The sequence below is a fragment of the Canis aureus genome, chromosome 5 (genome assembly GCF_053574225.1).
Source record: "Canis aureus isolate CA01 chromosome 5, VMU_Caureus_v.1.0, whole genome shotgun sequence".
Taxonomy (NCBI): Eukaryota; Metazoa; Chordata; class Mammalia; order Carnivora; family Canidae; genus Canis; species Canis aureus.
This window is the reverse complement of record NC_135615.1, coordinates 15822330-15839119: the sequence shown is the minus strand read 5'-3', so window position 1 is coordinate 15839119 and position 16790 is coordinate 15822330. Positions and strand designations below refer to the sequence as shown.

The 16790-nt window shown below is 44.6% G+C and overlaps 1 protein-coding gene and 1 long non-coding RNA gene across 8 annotated transcripts in view; one reads left to right on the top strand and one right to left on the bottom strand.

The window, feature by feature from the left end:
* The window catches only part of LOC144313729 (uncharacterized), a 37157-nt gene extending 28908 nt beyond the window's left edge, over positions 1-8249 (bottom strand). Inside the window, exons 1-2 of one of the 4 annotated variants that reach the window (XR_013379360.1) lie at positions 8081-8249; positions 5825-5971 (exon numbers count right to left, since the gene is read on the bottom strand). This is a non-coding gene — a long non-coding RNA (uncharacterized LOC144313729). The remainder of the gene's footprint in view (positions 1-5824; positions 5972-8080) is intronic. The other 3 variants (XR_013379361.1, XR_013379359.1, XR_013379362.1) reach the window with 3 other exon arrangements.
* JCAD (junctional cadherin 5 associated) overlaps positions 1-16790 on the top strand; it is a 77599-nt gene that overhangs the window by 30014 nt on the left and 30795 nt on the right. For 2 of the 4 annotated variants that reach the window (XM_077896959.1, XM_077896955.1), the window contains exon 1: positions 8557-8692. The exons of 1 other annotated variant lie outside the window; for it this stretch is intronic. The gene's annotated coding sequence lies outside the window, so the exon portion shown is untranslated. Of the gene's footprint in view, positions 1-8556; positions 8693-16790 lie in introns of those variants that run through there. One more of the 4 variants, XM_077896958.1, reaches the window with a different exon arrangement.

The following is a 16790-nucleotide window of genomic DNA, read 5'->3' as shown; positions in this document are numbered from 1 at the left end:
TGAAGATACTAATAGCTCTCGTTTGCAGAGTGCTAGGATGCACCAGGTGCTCTGCATTTCCCGCATTCATTCTCACATGAACCCGATGAAGAGGGCAGCAAAAGAACAGCTTGCTTTTATGGAATGCTGACTCTGTACTGAAGATGTTCACAAAGTATCTCATTTAGTCCTCATAACCAGATTATAGTTTGTTATTTTATAAACTGGGGCTCAGAGAACTGAAGCTTTGCAATTCATACAGGGCAACATGTAGCTCCAACCCAGATTCTTCTGACTCTGGAGCCTAAAGATTTTTTCCTTCAGGTTATGTCATCTCCTGACGAACAGAGGAATTGGGAGGCACTTTACTGTCAATATACTCAGCTCCTCAAATGGGGCAACCAGTCACTTTGTGGTTAATGAGACCACAGAGCCAGCAAAGAACCAGGAGAACCTGCCAGTAGGAGCAAGCTAAGATTAGGATAGGTCACAGGTGGCTACTCTAAAACTTGGGTGCTTATTAGAATCCCGGAACTTGGTTAAAGGCAGGTTTCTGGGCCCCACCTCTAGGCTCCTGGCCAATGACAGCTAACCACTCATTCTTCTGCCAACAGCCCACAACTCTACCAATTCATATGTGAATAGATTTAAAGGATGACATTTCTAGTCTTAATGGTTGATGTCATGAATGGCAGTTGTCCTCAGATATCTTGCCCTTAGGAAACTCACAATCTGGTGTGATGAGGGAGGCCTTTGCGCCACATAAGGATGCTGCGGAAGGCAGGCCCTTATTTTGAGATATTTGTAGTGTGGAACACAAAATGGAGCCTGTAACCTAGAAAGTGGGAATGTTAAATAGTCATAACTCAGCAGTGGGAGTTAACTGTGAACTAAAGATGTTCCACCGCACCTGCCTTTATAAGAGAGAGGAAAGTATTCTGTCTTCCCAAACCAATGCTATGTTGGTGTCTGGGGGAAGGGGCGTCCTTCTTACTGTCTTTGTATTGGTGTTTCAACTCTACCTCTAAAAAATCTGTCTTCTAACTTTTAAAGATAATTAATTAATTAATTAATAATTTAGAGAGGTGAGTGGGGGAGGGGCAGAGGGAGAGGGAGAGAGAATCTCCAGCGGACTCTGTGAAGAGCCCGACACAGGGCACAATCTCAGGATCCCAAGATCACCTGAGCTGAAATCAAGAGTCGGTTGCTTAACTGACTGAGTCACCCAGGCCCCCGTCTTTTAACTTTTAAATATATTCCTTTAAACATAGTTATTAAGACCTTAACATTTTATGTCAGATGGCTGAAAATCAGATTTACCACCCTGCAATCACTTCAACATTATTTCGTCCCCACGTTCTTCAGTCCATCAGCATTTCCCTTCCACACGTGCTAGCACCCTGTTCACACTACAGTTCATTTGGAAAGCTGGGAAAAGTTAATAATAACAGTAATGGGACAATATTTCATGAGGTAGCAGCAAAGAATTCATAATTAGGAAATGTTCTTCGACATTTTAAATTAATCCTTCAACCTATAAAGTCCATCATAACCTCATATATAGGTGTGCCAACTGATAAACAGGTGGCCCCTGATAAAATAAACAGGTGGCCCTTGACCACGAATAAGGCAGTGTTCTCTGGATAGGATATTGGTTTTGTTGATGCATATCAGCTGTTCCAAGAATGTAGAATATTATAGCTCCAATATATGCTATATAGAGAAGGAAAAAATAGGGGCGGATTTAATACTCCATCTGTGACTAGTTAGTTATGGTAACCTTCAGGTATTTGGTGGTTTCAGCAAAAGTCTGATGCACATTCCAGGCATCTGGAACTATAGGAAAGACGGTAGAAATGTTTAGACAGAGAAGGAATACATTCACTAGTTTGACAAAAACTAGAAAGTACATGCAGTTCCAGCTGACTTGAGGACTGTACTCTGTACTCTGATGGCGGAAATGTGCTCCAGGTTCCCACACAGGGCACAGGCTCTGGTGATGGCCCTCCTTTTCAGCAAGGACTGGGTAGAAATGAACCAAGTTATCCCGGGAGGGTGGGTGACAAAAGAAACTGCAGCAGCTATCCTGGAGTTTACTAAGCAACATTCTAGCCAGATGAGACACTGGGTTCGGACTTTGTTACTTTCTAACCACTGCTGATGAAAAGCTGACTTTGGCTAATGATTTGTTTTCTTTTCTCTGAATTATGTTTCATGTCTATTGGTTGCCTTCCTCCAAACTACTAATTGTTCCCTTTGTCCTCTCGCATTTGCATATTTTATATTGTTTGCTTTTAGAAAATTTAATTTCTGTTCGATTAAACCAAACAGGCAAATAGCATGCAATCTACTTGAGATATATATCAACCAGGTACTTAGAGGCTAATAAACGGAGTTTGAGAACAGTAGACTCTTTTTAAGGCAGAGCATGGAAAAAGCAAAAGTAAACCTCAAAACATTTAAAAACAAGCAAATAACCCAAGGAAACCTCATCATTTGCTAAAAGTGCTGGCCACTTTTCCTTTGGTAACCTTTGATCCTCAGCTGAGTATTTCGACCCCATTCGTATGGTGAGGGTTTATAACTCAGTATTTGTACCATGTGAGTTTCCATGATCATTTTTTCACTTCAGAGATATATGCCAACTCAATTCAATAGACAGTTGTTTCATCCAGATGCCAAAGGTATGGTGCTAGGTTGTAGTAAACGGAGAGACTGATTTGTACCAGGTCTTAATATATAAAGGTGACTGAGTGACAACATGGAAAGGTCAGTGTAAAGTTCCTTGCAGTTCCCCCAGAAACATGGGGCGTGGCCCGCCATGCAGGACCACAGAAAGAGCACCAGTGTCCATCAAAAGATGGAAAAGAGCATGGGGAAAGCATAGACATGGCCTTTTTTGGGGTCTCTGTGTAAAAGACAAGGCAGGGGGGCACCTGGGTGGCTCAGTGGTTGAGCATCTGCCTTTGGCTCAGGTCGTGATCCTGGGGCCCTGGGATGGAGTCTCCCTTCGGGCTCCCTGCAGGGAGCCTGCTTCTTCCTATGCCTGTGTCTCTGCCTCTCTCCCTGTGTCTCTCATGAATAAATAAATAAAATCTTAAAAAAAAAAAAAAAAAAAAGACAAGGCAGGGCTAGGGAAACAGCTGAGTATCGGCTGGTCTGAATAATTCCGGTGGGCTTTGTGGGGTAGAGGCTGTCCCAAGCCAGGGAACATACTGGTTTGATGTGTGGCGGGTAGGAAAGGAAGTGCTTTAAAGAATAGGCTCTGCATCACAGAGGGCTTGGAAACAGCTGTGGCCATTACGTTGGCCATTTACTATAATTGATAGAGGCCAAACACAGAACTGAGGAAAACATGGTTGGGACAGGGTGAGGGGGTAGCTGTGAGCAAGCCCTTCCTCTGGGAACTCAGAATCTAGGAGCTGAACTAAGCACATATGTTATATGCCAATAGAGTGAATGCAAGGTAGACCATGCCAGATGCTAACCTAGCAGCTTAAACAGAATCCTTTAGGAGTTTCACAGAGGCAAATAAGCAAAGTCACAGAAAGCTTTCTTATATGGGAGATTTCCATCGTCTTTGATGCTCAACTAGAATCACTTCTTCAAAATCCTAACACCCTGGTAATATATATGGAAGGACATAAGACAAGGCCCAGCCAAGTGCCTGGCACATGAGAAACAGTGAATGAAAGGTGGTTCACACTTGTCCCTCACAACTTGGTGTCATTTCTGTCTCGCTAGCCATTGCCAACTTAATAAAAGGCCAATATGTCACCATGATTCCAAATGGAAGCGCTTTTTTTCTTTCTTTCAATTCATACTGGCAACCAACTTCTTTCGTTGTTATTCACATAATTCCCATGTTTTAAATAAGAAGTCACGTGGGCTTAGAGAAAATGCTGGAGTTATTTTTCAGTGATTCTTGATTGGCTGGCGTGTGATGGGTAGAGAGGGATGCCCATGTCTGGACCACTCTGGTGCTGGCCACACCACTGTTTTCTTGGAGCCATGTGTGCATCTCCCTTGTACCAGTGGGACCCCAGCCAGCCACTGTCATTCCCCAGAGGATAGGAACGCAGGGTTTTCCTAATGAATCTGGCAAAGAATTGCAGACTACAGGCAGGGAGATGCTTGGGATGTTCTGTAAACCACTGGTAAATAGTAACCCTTCGCAAGGGTGGTGACAGGGCTTGGGAGAGAGGCAGAGAGGCTGTTTCCCATTAACTTGTAGCCTTACAGAGGAAAAAGCTGACAAAGAGATAGCAAATAATTAAAAATTATTTTTCTCATGTAATAACCATGTGGATTCACTCTTCTTAGAGTGAAGGTATCAGGTTCTAAAAGAATATTTGTTATTCTTCTCTTAATCCCCAGGATTACAATTTTCGGTCTTGGCTGGTACCAATTCTTCTAAATCAACAGTTAACAAACACCTATTGCATTTTATTCCCAAAGGACATTGCTCTGCTGCTCCTCATCATCATAGAGTGATGGTGATGACTACTGTTTTTTGAATGTTTAGCATGCTAGAAGCCTAGCATTCTGTTAGGCTTTTGACACACTATTTCTTGCGCTCTATCCCTGCCTCTCAAACTTTCCCAATGTGTAAGAAGTATCTGAACATTTACTGGACATTTACTTTAAGGACAGATTCCTGGGTCTCAATTGTAGAGATTAGAAATTCCGATTGTGTCTGATGTGTCTCGGGGCCAGGTACTTGGCTTTTGGTCAAATCCCCAGTTAATCGAAAATGAGGAGTCCATGGAATGCACTTTGAGAAACAGATTTCTAGTTCATGGTTAAAAATAGTGACGCAGAATAGCCTTGGAATTAATGTACAGCATGTCAGTATCTTAAAAAAAAAAAAAAGGTTTATTGGCACCTGTGGACATAAAAGCCTTTCCAGTGTTTGTATAATTATTATTGTCCAACTTTTAGAACAAAACAACAAGAAGGACTTCAAGGTTTTATCAAGGATGTTCATCTTTTAAAAAATGAGAACTGGTAGTGTTTTTCAGACTAGGAAAAACATCAAAGAATATCTAAGTCAGCTAAAGGAAACCTTATAGTAGGTCATCACAAAAGAGCCCCAAAGCAAGAAGGGAGGAGGGTTATCTTAGGTCCTTGAAAAGGCAGAGAATTAAAGAAACAAGGGTTTTGTCCTTTTTTTTTTTTTTCCTTTTTTTCTGAAGACGCCCTTTCTCTGGTCATCATATATCTGTCCTGATGACTCAATAATCTGAGTTCCTTCCTGAGTCTGTGAAATCTCTTCTCCAGGACTCAAAGAAAGGCGGGATGTTTGGGCACCTGGGGCTGGATCCTGGCACACATTCCCCGGCCAGTGCTGGGTTTCTAACAGCATCATGCTCAGAGTTGCTTTAAATCACATTTGATATCTCTTATCACCTAAGTAGCAGAGAAGATATTTTTCCCTGTGTTGAAATCAAGTAGGTAAGAGAAAGAGACTACGGTTGCATTAAGAAGGGTGGGTGGTGATGAGGAGAAGGAGCGTGATTCTTCCTACAGTCAGAATAAAACTTACACAGGTGGTTTTTGCATTACCCAGTCCTGACTTATAAAAAAAAGATTCCTTTTTTCTGAAAGCATAACAACCAACATATTCGTATGTGCTTATATAAAAAACATAAGACTACACGCAGATGTAGAGCTGGTTTCTCTCATGCCATGTCCACCATCTCGAGGCTGTGGCAAACTGGCCCAAGGGACTGACCTTACCAACTTTTATCCTCATTTGGGGAAGCACCTCCCTCCCCTTTGCCTCTGTCTGACATTGTAATTCAGATAACCACCCACTCAGACTCGTGGATCTTTTTAACCTTACCTCCTTCTTCGTTATTCTATTTTCAAATCTTCGGGAAAAATCTCTCCCAACTTTCTCCTTGCTCCCCAGCTCCTCCACCATTTTCTATCCTTTTTTTTTTTTTTTTTTTTCATTCTGCTTGTTCACTTCAAATGGCCTTAGTCATGGCTGGAAAGCAATAGAGCAGGGTTAGTAATGTATCAGTGCAGGAGAAAGAGGGAAGGCAAACATTTTGAAATGAGGCTGCCATGATAAAGAGCCAGGGCTCAGAAACCACAAAAATCTCTGAAATTGCAAAGTCATCTTCACAATCTGCAGCAGCTCAATCTTATTAGCTTCTTCTAATTAAATCTGCCTTTACCAACCTTTCTGCTGAAACATAATTTACTAAATTTTATTTAGGTGGGTTTCGCTTAGTTCCTAGCATTGCTTCAATGTTTTGGGGTTGTTGGGTTTTTTTTTTGTTTTTTTGTTTTTTTCCTACTGCAACATACAGCATTTCAGTTACATTATAAAACTTCTGTGGGGTTGACCCAGAAACCCAACAATATAACATTGTTCTAATAGGTTTGCTGGCTGATAAATGATCTTGCAGGAACATTTGGCTTCATATGTATCTGCATGATGCTGGGCACCTATAGGTGTTCCACAAGAAGAAAAAGTTACTTCAGTGAGTAATTTGTCACAAATTGCGGGCAAATGGGAATGGTATGCCATTGAAGCACTCTGTCCCTGAAAGATGCGTTTATGGCAAGAAGTAATGGCACCACTGCACAGGACTACGACTTTTTTCAAAAGCCTCTGTGATTTATTTTCTGTTTTTCTCATCTTACTCCTTCAGTCGGGAAGTGATACCCTCTGCCTCTGCCTAGAATACAACCCACCTGTCGTCCAAGGTGCCGCCCACAAAGCCTTTCCTGGTGGCTCCAGCCCACAGAACACCATTAGTACAGGTACCAGTGGTAGGAATTACCAGCTTCTGCACTTTTGCTATGTGCCAGTACTATGGCTTTCCTAGGAGGTGAGCACTGTCATTATCCCCATTTGTCGGAGAGGAAATTGAGATGGACAGAAGGAACACATCAAGAAAGTGGTAGAAGCACCCCAAATTGTATCCATGCCTTCCTGGAGCACCAGGTCATGCTGTCCTGCTTGCCCTGTCTCCCCAGTGTGGTCCTTGGCTGCACTATAGATAATCCACAACACAGCATTGGATCATACATATTGTTTTTCTTCTTCAGCACTAGTGTTTTGGGCTTTTTGCTCTCTTAGCCTAGATGCTCCTCACGGTTAGGGTTCAGAGCAAGGGTCTTTGGCCAGATTCTGCAACTTCTATCTGTGTGCCTTCCTGAGCCCCAGTGTCCAGTGCACCCCCCTCATAGGACTGTGTTGAGGATTACAAGACAATAATGCATATGAAGGGCTCAGCCTGGGGTGGCCCATGGTGAGAGTGCAAACAACTGCATGTATTACTGGTGTTGTGGAGGGAGCACAACCCTAAATGCATGGTGCCGCTAAGAGGTTTTCTAAAAATCCATTCTGCGGGGATTCCAGTCTGCTCTGCCATCCATGTTCGCCACTGTGGCCTCGATTTTGCCAACACTCTCTTTCTCTTCCCAACTCATCAGCAAAGTTGAACACTTTATGTCTTTTCCCCACCCTCTGGAGTTGGAGGACTTTTGCCCCTGAGCGGATGGGGCCGCGGTCTCAATCACTGAGGCCAGAGAAACATGGAGTGGCCTGGAGTCACTGTTCATTCTAGTCTGAACTCTCCCACTGACCTCCTCCTACTCTTTTTTGCCTTTAGGCAAATCCTAGTTCCAGCCTTAGTTTCCCCATCTATCTAAGAGAGGCTAGACCGATTGACCTCTAAAGTCTCCTCCGGCCTATAGCTAAGACTCTTAGAGGTCTTTTTTTAAACAAGGAAATCCCAAGCACTAAGCTGCTGTCACCGGCACCGTTTTCTGCTCCTCACGCCTTCCATGATTGTGTTTTTGTGAAAGAGTGTGTGTATGGGTTTGTGTCTGTGTTTTCTGTGTGTCTTTGTGTATATGTGAATATGACTGTGAGTTTGTGTGTGACTGTCTATGAGTGTGTGCATCTGTGTGTGACTGCATATGGGTGTGTTTGTGTGCGTCTGTGTGTAGTCATTCGCGAGTGCGTGTGCATCTGTGTATGAAGCAGATGGGTGTGTGTTCTGTGCGTGTGTACATCAGCACAGGGGCGAAGCCGCCCACACCCAAGTGACAGGAAAAGAGACAAGGGTGTCCCGCTCACCTGTGCTTTGAGGCGACCCACCCAGGCTGGGCCCGCAGGAAGCCGGTGAGCTAGGCTCCCCACCCGGGTACCGCCCTCGGCCGGAGAGAGCCCGAGCCCGAGCCCGGAGGCCGCCTGGCGGGCGGGGCGGAGCGGAGCGCGGGGATCGGGGCGGGGCGGGGCGGCGGAGGGCGGGCGGATGGGCGGGGCGAGGGCGAGCGGGGGCGGGGCGGGCAGATGGGCGGGGCGAGGGCGAGCGGGGGGCGGGGATCGGGGCGGGGCGAGGCGGCGGAGGGTGGGCAGATGGGCGGGGCGATGCGGCGGGGGGCGGGGCGAGGGCGAGCGGGGGCGGGGCGAGGCGGCGGAGGGTGGGCAGATGGGCGGGGCGAGGGCGAGCGGGGGCGGGGCGAGGGCGAGCGGGGGCGGGGCGAGGCGGCAGGGGGCGGGGCGAGGCGGCGGGGGGCGGGGCGAGGCGGCGGGGGGCGGGGCGGGGGCGGGGCGGGCGGCGGCGGCTCCGGGCATGCTCGGCCGCGGCGGCAGCAAGCGGGGCGGGTCACACTGGTCCCCGGCCGGCCGGATCGGCGGCGGCGGCGGCGGCGGCGGCGCGGGGCAGCATGAGGGAGCCGCTGCTCGGTAAGTCCCGGCGTCTCTCGCGCCTCCTGACCCCCGCCGGGCACTGGGCCTGCTCCACGGCGCTCCGCGGGCCTCGCCCCCAGTGTCCCGCGGTCGCCCCCAACTTCTCCAGCCCGGACGTTGCTCCCGGACGAGGGGGCGTCGCGCCCCAGCCGTGGGCGTCCCGCACGGTGCCCATCCCGGCCTCGGGGTGCGGAGCCCGGTCTGCGGGGAGGGGGCGTCCCCGCCGCTCAGGGGCCACCCGGGTGCGGGTCTCCACCGCGGCCGGCGCTGGCGCTGGCGCTGGCGCTGGCGCTCGCGTGGCCCCTTGCCGGGGGTGGGGGGGGGTGAGGGGTGGGGCCGGGCCGCCGGGGGTCGCCGTCTCCCCGCTGGGCGCCCTCCTCGCCAGCCGGCTCCCGCCAGCCGCCCCTCCCGCCTGCGCGCCCCGACTTCGCTGACAGCCGCTGCCCAGAGCCCCCGAGGTCCCGGTTCCCACGGTGCCCCCCGCCCCGCCGCAGGTCGGGACCTGCCCGCCGGACGTTGGGAGCCCGCGCCCGCGCTCCCTGCTCGGGTCTCCGCCGGGCCCTGCGCGCCGCGCTCGGCGGGGTCAGGACCGGGGATTAGGGCGCTAATCGCCGCGGCTTCCCGGCAACTGCCTGGGGCGGCCCGGCCTCTCGGCTGCTGGGGGTTAGGCGGGAGAGAGAGAGAGAGAAGGGTGGGAGAAAGCAAAGAGCCCCGCCTGAGAGTGCTGTAAATGTCGTTCATCAGCTCGTTTATGGGCTCTGGCGCGCGCCTGCTGCTCCGGTCTCCGGTCTCCGCTCTCGGCTCTCCGATCCCGGGCACCCTCGCTCTCCCCACAGTTCCCCTAGACTGCCAGGGTTTGCCCACGCGCCGTGACCACGGTGGGCTCCGCACCTACAGCTGAGAGCTCCGTTCCTGCTCCTTGTCGCTGGAGGCAGCGCCCAGCGCCTCGGATTCTTCTGGGGGGGCGGGGGGTGAAAAAGAAGCTGTGATTTCACTACTGGAAGAAAAAAATACAAAACGGAAACTCTACGCCAGCGCAGCCTGGTCAGACCCTATTCCTTGCTCATCAACGCTCTCTAGGAGCAGAGGACTTTGGGGAATTAGCTTCGGCAGACCTCCCCTCCCCCTCCCAACACACACCCTACCACCCTCACTCCCATCCCCTGCACCTCCTCCCTCTACTCCCATGCTGGCCTGTCCGCTTGTGCCTCCCCTGATCCAGTGGCTTGTCTTGGGAGAGGGATGAAGTAGCGTGGACCACACAATTGCGAGGTTTTCCCTACATCTTCATGTCTTCTCTTCTCTGGCTTTTTGTCTTTTCAGGTTTGCAAGGAAATTTGATTTGAGATGAGGATTTGGAAGATGGGATAGGGTGGGGTGGGGGGGGGGCAGACGGGGAGGATTCCTGGGAGTCTAGGGACATGGGATTTAGGCAGCCAGAAATACTTAGATAAAAATGGCAGACTCAGTATTCAGACCTAAGTGGTCACAGGCTAAAGTTCAAGAAAACAGTGCCTTATATCAGGCAGGTTTAGAATTTAAGATGACTTGATTAAGACCATACAACAGGGCAAGCGTGTATAGTTGTTTTAGAAATCACGTGCAGATTCTTATTTCAGGGGACTTGTGGTAGTTTGCATGTGAAATTGGGAATTTGGTAAATTCATTTGGTTTCTCATAATGCTGTATGGGTTTGAACTTTATATTTACCTTGATATTAGGTGTCTCAGTCTTGGCCACCAGCTGCACAGCGGTCCCGAAGGTCCCTAACTGTTACTCTGGGCAGATAGCATGTAGCAAACAGTTTGACTCCCCCAAGAGTGGGTGAGCAAATATTTGTTGAACGAGGCCTTAATCTGCTGGGCCTTCTCCTGGCAAACTTCACCCTGTGCTGCAGAGAATGGAAGGTCAGGCCTTTGGCAAGCCCAAGAGATTTCAGGGGATTGGATGGGTGGAAAAAGCCTGTGCCAGAAAAAAAAAAAAAAAAAATATATATATATATATACATATATATATATATATATGTATATATATGTATATCTGTCTTTCTACCTCCTTGGAATATAACTTAAAGTGCCGGAGCGCTCACATGCTCTGGAGGGCTTGACGATCAGAGTTATCTAATGACCATCTGAATAGTCACAGACTCCAGACACATACGGCTTATCATTCGATAGCTATAAAATGTAACTAGAGATTGGAGGTACACAAGGAGAATAAATAAAGGACCAGTTTTTCAGTTAAAAAAAAAAACCACAAATCTGAAAAGATCCTTGGAGTATAATTTTTTTTAAGTGCAGTTTAAAAATAAACTAGAAATGCTATCAGTAAAGAAAGCCCAGAAGTCTGTGGTTCCGCCAAGTTCTCATTGTCCTTGCTGGAGAGTCCTCTAGTTTGGGAGGACAGTAAACACCAACCCTGCTCTAGGAGTCCAGAGTTTCTCTTTTAATGAGCTTGGCGAGACTTCACACTAATTAATCTAGGGAGAGTTTAGAACACAGAGCGTTGGATTTGAAACAATTGTTCTGTTGTGGTTTTTATTTTGATAAGCAAAGACTATGTCTCTGAAATCCTATTTCAGGCCTATTGCTGAACCCATTACTGCAGTTTATTTGGTTTTTTAACAGATGTTGTTTTTTACCTTTTGGATGGCAAGGGTTATCTCACTCATTAAAATGTGGCTATTGTGCTTTGTTTCAAGAGTCTATTGAGTTAAGGAATGCTGAGGGACACTCACTTGCTAAGGCCAGCAGCCCAGGGGAGGTGAGGTCAGTTTCCAGTACTCTGATATAGCCTTTAAATGCTAAAAGTCATCGAAAAACTATAGGAACCGCTCTGATACTAGAATCTCAATCATTTTGATTTAAATTGATGGTATCTTGTTTAAAATTTGGATTATTACCTTTACTTTCTTTAACTATATTTTACCAAAACTTTCCGTAGATCATATAGTTGGGAACAGCCAGGTCAAACGGGTAAAGATTATTAGACCACAAAATACCCTTCTAATTTGCTGCTTATTGGTGATCTCTCTAAAGTTTACCTATAAGCTTGTTTCTTCCATATGTAAATGGAATAATTTATTATGAAGAGACACTGGGATCCCTGGGTGGCTCAGCGGTTTAGCGCCTGCCTTCAGCCCAGGGCCTGATCCTGGAGTACCAGGATCAAGTCCCATGTCGGACTCCCTGCATGGAGCCTGCTTCTCCCTCTGCCTGTGTCTCTGCCTCTCTTTCTTTCTCTCTCTCTCTCATGAATAAATAAATAAAATCTTAAAAAAAAAAAAAAAAGAGAGAGACACACCAAGATATATTTCAAAGAAGAAAAAAAGGCGGGGCGGGGGTGGGGGGGAGACAGAAAGCAACTATATGTATACAAGGAATAGTAGGAAAAATGGAAACCAAACTATTGGTGGTGGTTATCTCTTGGCACAATGGGGTTATTGGGAACTTTAATTTTTTACTTAAATACTGAATTTCGCAATGTTTACTTCTAGAATAACTTTACATGACTTTGCAATTAGAAAATAATGTACAAGTTATGAGAAATAATTTAAACCTTAATATTATTATAAGACCTTGACTCTTTTATTCTAACGTTATTTTAAAAGAAAACTAGTGTGTTCTAAGTTTAATAGACTGTATCAGGAATCTTTACGTGTGAAGTTTAACTTACATGATGGTAGTGGGATTACAGTCTAATCTAAGTTTGACAGTTATTTTTGCAAATAGCCAAAAATTCCAGAAGATTTAAAAAATCTTAACCAATTTCACTTTTTCTTAATGACTGCTAATCCTTCAGAAATGTTAATGAGGTACTTAGGGTCTCATAAAAAGGAGAGGTCACCAAAGCACTAATTGTGTTGCAGAATTTAGAGGTGAAAGAGAAGACAGGAGTTGTGTGTGTGTGTTCACACATGTACAGAGGGAAAAGACAGGTAATATTTATGAAAAAATAAAGTGCATAACATTTGGTACTTTTCTTCTCTTTCTCTGTGTTTTGGAATCCATGCCTTAACACTGACCAACCCAGCAAGATTAGCATTCCAGGATCCTTTTGATCTTAGACCCAAACTTTCCACCCCCCCCCCCTTTTTTTTTCTGGCGTGTCACCTTAAAGAAACTTAGTGATGTTTGCTCTACTAAAATGATTACTTCACAGATTAAATACGCTTTCTATGTTTAGGAGATTTAACAACTTGAGGGCTCTGGTAAGAGCTGGCCATCACACTGTTGTAGCTAACAGCAGTGTGTGAGCACTTCCTGTCCCAATATGTAAGCTGGGACTATGGAGTTCTTTAATTATTAAGACTGAAAAGAGAAATGGCAGTCCTGTTGCTCATAATAAAATACATAGTTCTATCATTAAAAAAAAAATACAGAAAGCATTAAATGTCCATATAACAGCAACGTGCCCCATTCTGCTTTGTTTTAGGTCTTAGCTATTTACCTCTTGTTTAAAGAAAGTACTTTGTTATATATTAATCATAACATTAGACCAAAAATTGTCAGTTGAAGAAATATTTACAGTTAACTGCCAACAATTTGAGGGATTAATTACATCTTAAGTATGGAATGTCAGTGACTATAACTGAAAAGTTTTAGGTTTTCTAGAAGAGTAGCAGTGTCTAATCAAGCCCTGTAGAATGCTGTTTGTAATCTTGTATTAGATTTTAGTCAGCAGAACATGTAATTTTCGGCTTACTGGAAACAGGTTAAGAATCTCTGTAGCAGATAAGACATGTGTCCCATATACTAGACCTTTAGAACCTTATAGAATTCACTGTTCATTTATTCTTTTCTTCGGTGTTTCTTTTATTTTCATGAAGTGTTCCAAGTTTTCAAAGATATATATTCCTAATCCTAATTAAGAAACTGTTCTTAATTTTGTTTTCTTTAAAAAAAATTTTTATTTTTATTTTCTTAAAATATTTATTTTTAAAGTAAACTCTATCCTAATGTGGGGCTTGAACTCCCAACCCCGAGATCAAGAGTTGCCTTTCTACTGACTGAACCAGACAGGCACCCCTAATTTTTTTCTTTAAAGATTTTGTTTATTCACGAGAGGCACAGAGACAGAAAGGAGGGGCAGAGACACAGGCAGAGGGAGAAGCAGGCTTCATGCAAGGAGCCCAACGCAGGACTTGATCCCCGGTCTCCAGGATCACGCCCTGGGCGGAAGGCAGGCGCTAAACCCCTGAGCCATCCAGAGATCCCCCCTAATTTTTTTTCTGATGGTGAGATTGTATCAAGTTAAAGTACATGAAAGTACCTATATTTGACCATTTTTTTTCCTGCAACATGGCAACTTCATATGCTTGTATCAAATATATTTCATCACGGGACATCATAAAATGCAGTAAAGTATAAATAAGGACATTAAGAAAAAAAAAAAGAAACCAGAATCCAATACCACTGTTGATAATTTAGTATGTTTCCTTTTGGTGTTTCTTCTCCTGTGTGTGTGTGTGCGTGCACATGCATGAAATTACTACTGTACTGAATCCTGTCTTTATTATTTAACGTGGTACCGTGAGCGTTTCCCTGTGCCATTGCATATTTGAAAACATAATTTTATGCATGTGTATGCATATTCTAGTCTCCCATGTGGATGCATCTGGATTTTTTTTAACCATATCTTAAATGGACATTTATTTGGTCCAATTTTTTACTTATCATAATTAAGACTTGAGTAAATATCTTTATAGATGACTTTGTGGGTATCTCTGATTATTTCATTAGGATGATCCCAAGAAATGAGGTTATTAGCCCATAGGGTGTCAGATATTGGAAGATTTTATAACATATTGATCACTTTTAAGAAAGGAAATACCCATTTGCACACAGACCCCACCCCCACAGTCATATACCCACAAATAGGAGAACGCTTACAGCTCATCATACCCTCACCACCAACAAATACTGCCTTTTTTTGTTTTTTGTTTGTTTGTTTTTCAAATACTGCCTTCTGAAAGCTTCAATAATTTGATCAGTGAATAATAGGATTTTGGTTTAATTTACATATCTTTAATTACTGGTGAGAGTAAACATTTGTTTTACATTTTTAAATGAGTATTTGTGTTATTTTTACATTAAAAATAAAATTTTTAGTTTAAAAAGGAAGAAAAGTTTTGGTTGATCTAATGAGGTTTTTAATAGTTTTATTTCACTGTCTTGGGAAGCCTTGTACCTGTAAATATGAGAATAAAAACAATTTTTATTTTTATAAATGTAAAGGAGGAGGAAGGGTACCTGTTATAAAGTAACATTCATTTGCCAATCTGAACCTTTGGTGATGAGAATGCCCATGATGGACACACCACAACCTAGAATCGAGCATCTGCAAGGGTGCAGTTGACAGGGCTTGTGTCTTTACGTTCTCCAGCACAGAGACCGGTGCCTGGCACAGTCAGTGTAAAACAAGTGTCCCAAGCGACATAAGTTGGAAGAAATGTTCAATACCTGTGCTCTGGGACCTCTGGATGGAGAGTTGCTAGGTGGTACTGAACTCCATGGCCTCAGCCCCAACCCTCGCCACCTCCTCTTCACAGTGTGTGGCCATTTAGCTCTGCTTTCTTGGTTGGCCTCTCTGGGTGCTAATGGGGCCAAGGTCAGAGGTTCTGTCTTCACATGACCTATTTAGCTTTGTTCTGTGTCATGGCCACAAGCTGTATCCTTTTTACTGTGGCCAGCTGACTTAGAAATGCTTGCTGTTCATCACAAGGGTGAGCAAGCTAGAGAGAGGGACAGATTTCTAGAGCCAGAAGGACCCTATAGAACCTCTAGTTGAACCTTCTTATTTTACTTCTTCTGGAGAAGACTGAAGCTCAAGGAGTTCCCTTCTTTGGTGCAGTGTCCCAGGCTCAATTCAACATAACACAACAACATGTATTGAGCAACGTGGAGAAACAGAAACTCATCCCTACAGTGAAGGGGTGGACAACCCTATGCTTAAATAATCATGGCTAATCTTTAAAGAACTTAGGAATCCACCACAAAATAAGATTACTTTAAGTAGTCTCAGGTTTCTTGGATGGGAAAAATAATCTGATGGAAATCTGTCTGACACTGATTTGGGGAAAATAAAATTTTGTGGAACTAGGTTGGTTCAATTAAAATGGGATGACCTGTTATCCTCAATCAATAGTTGTTTCTGATTTCTGTCTTTCTTCTAAATGAATTGGCCATTCTCTTAGTCACCAAAGACTAAAATCCACTGTATGTTGAAAATTACTTTATCAAAAATTACTCTTATTATTCCTTTCTCCCCACCCCCTCTGTTACTACCCCTGCACATTACAATAGAAGAGATTTATAACTGTTTGTCCCCTGGTCTGTCCTTGTTCTAACCACTCTCATCCTCTATTTTCCAGCCAGATTGATTGTCAGTGTTTCCCCTGCTTGCCCAAACACTTTTGTGGTTTCCCATTGCCTACTCAGATGAAGTCCAAATTCTATCAGCGTTGTAGATAAGAGTGACTATTGTTGATAATTTCTGTTTTAGAATTTAGGGTTTTTTTTCCCTAAAAGCTACTCACTCCTTTCCCATTTATCATGGATGTAATTTGCTTCTCAGATTCACACAACAGGTTTTGCAATAGCTCTGTAGGAGTCTGAAACCAAACATGATCTGAGGTCTGCTGAAGGTCACCAAGCAATGACACGGTCTATTTGTACATGAGTCCTATTACTGAGCATTTAAAATTAATACTAGCACTGCCATGAAAACATCACAGTCAAGTGAGGCATCAGGTCTTGTGTGTGTATGTATGTATGTGTGCATGCATGGTGTGTGTGTGTGTGTGCCTTGTGTGCATAAGGAAAGAATTCTGTAGAAGAGCCATCCGAATCCAAGAGAACAAAGGAGATTTTTTTTTTCCTTTTAAATGTAGGATATCCTTTTAAATATTCCTTTTTCATTTTAATGCCACTATGCCTTCCATCTTTTCTTGTTTATTCTTATGCATTATTTGGTAAATTAGGAAACTTCTATTGTTATTAAGGAAGAACATTTAGGGTGAGCCTAAAAGAGTAGCAAGTGGCAAGGGTTTTGAAGCTAGATAGACCTTGGTTTGAACCTCAGATCTGTACTTACA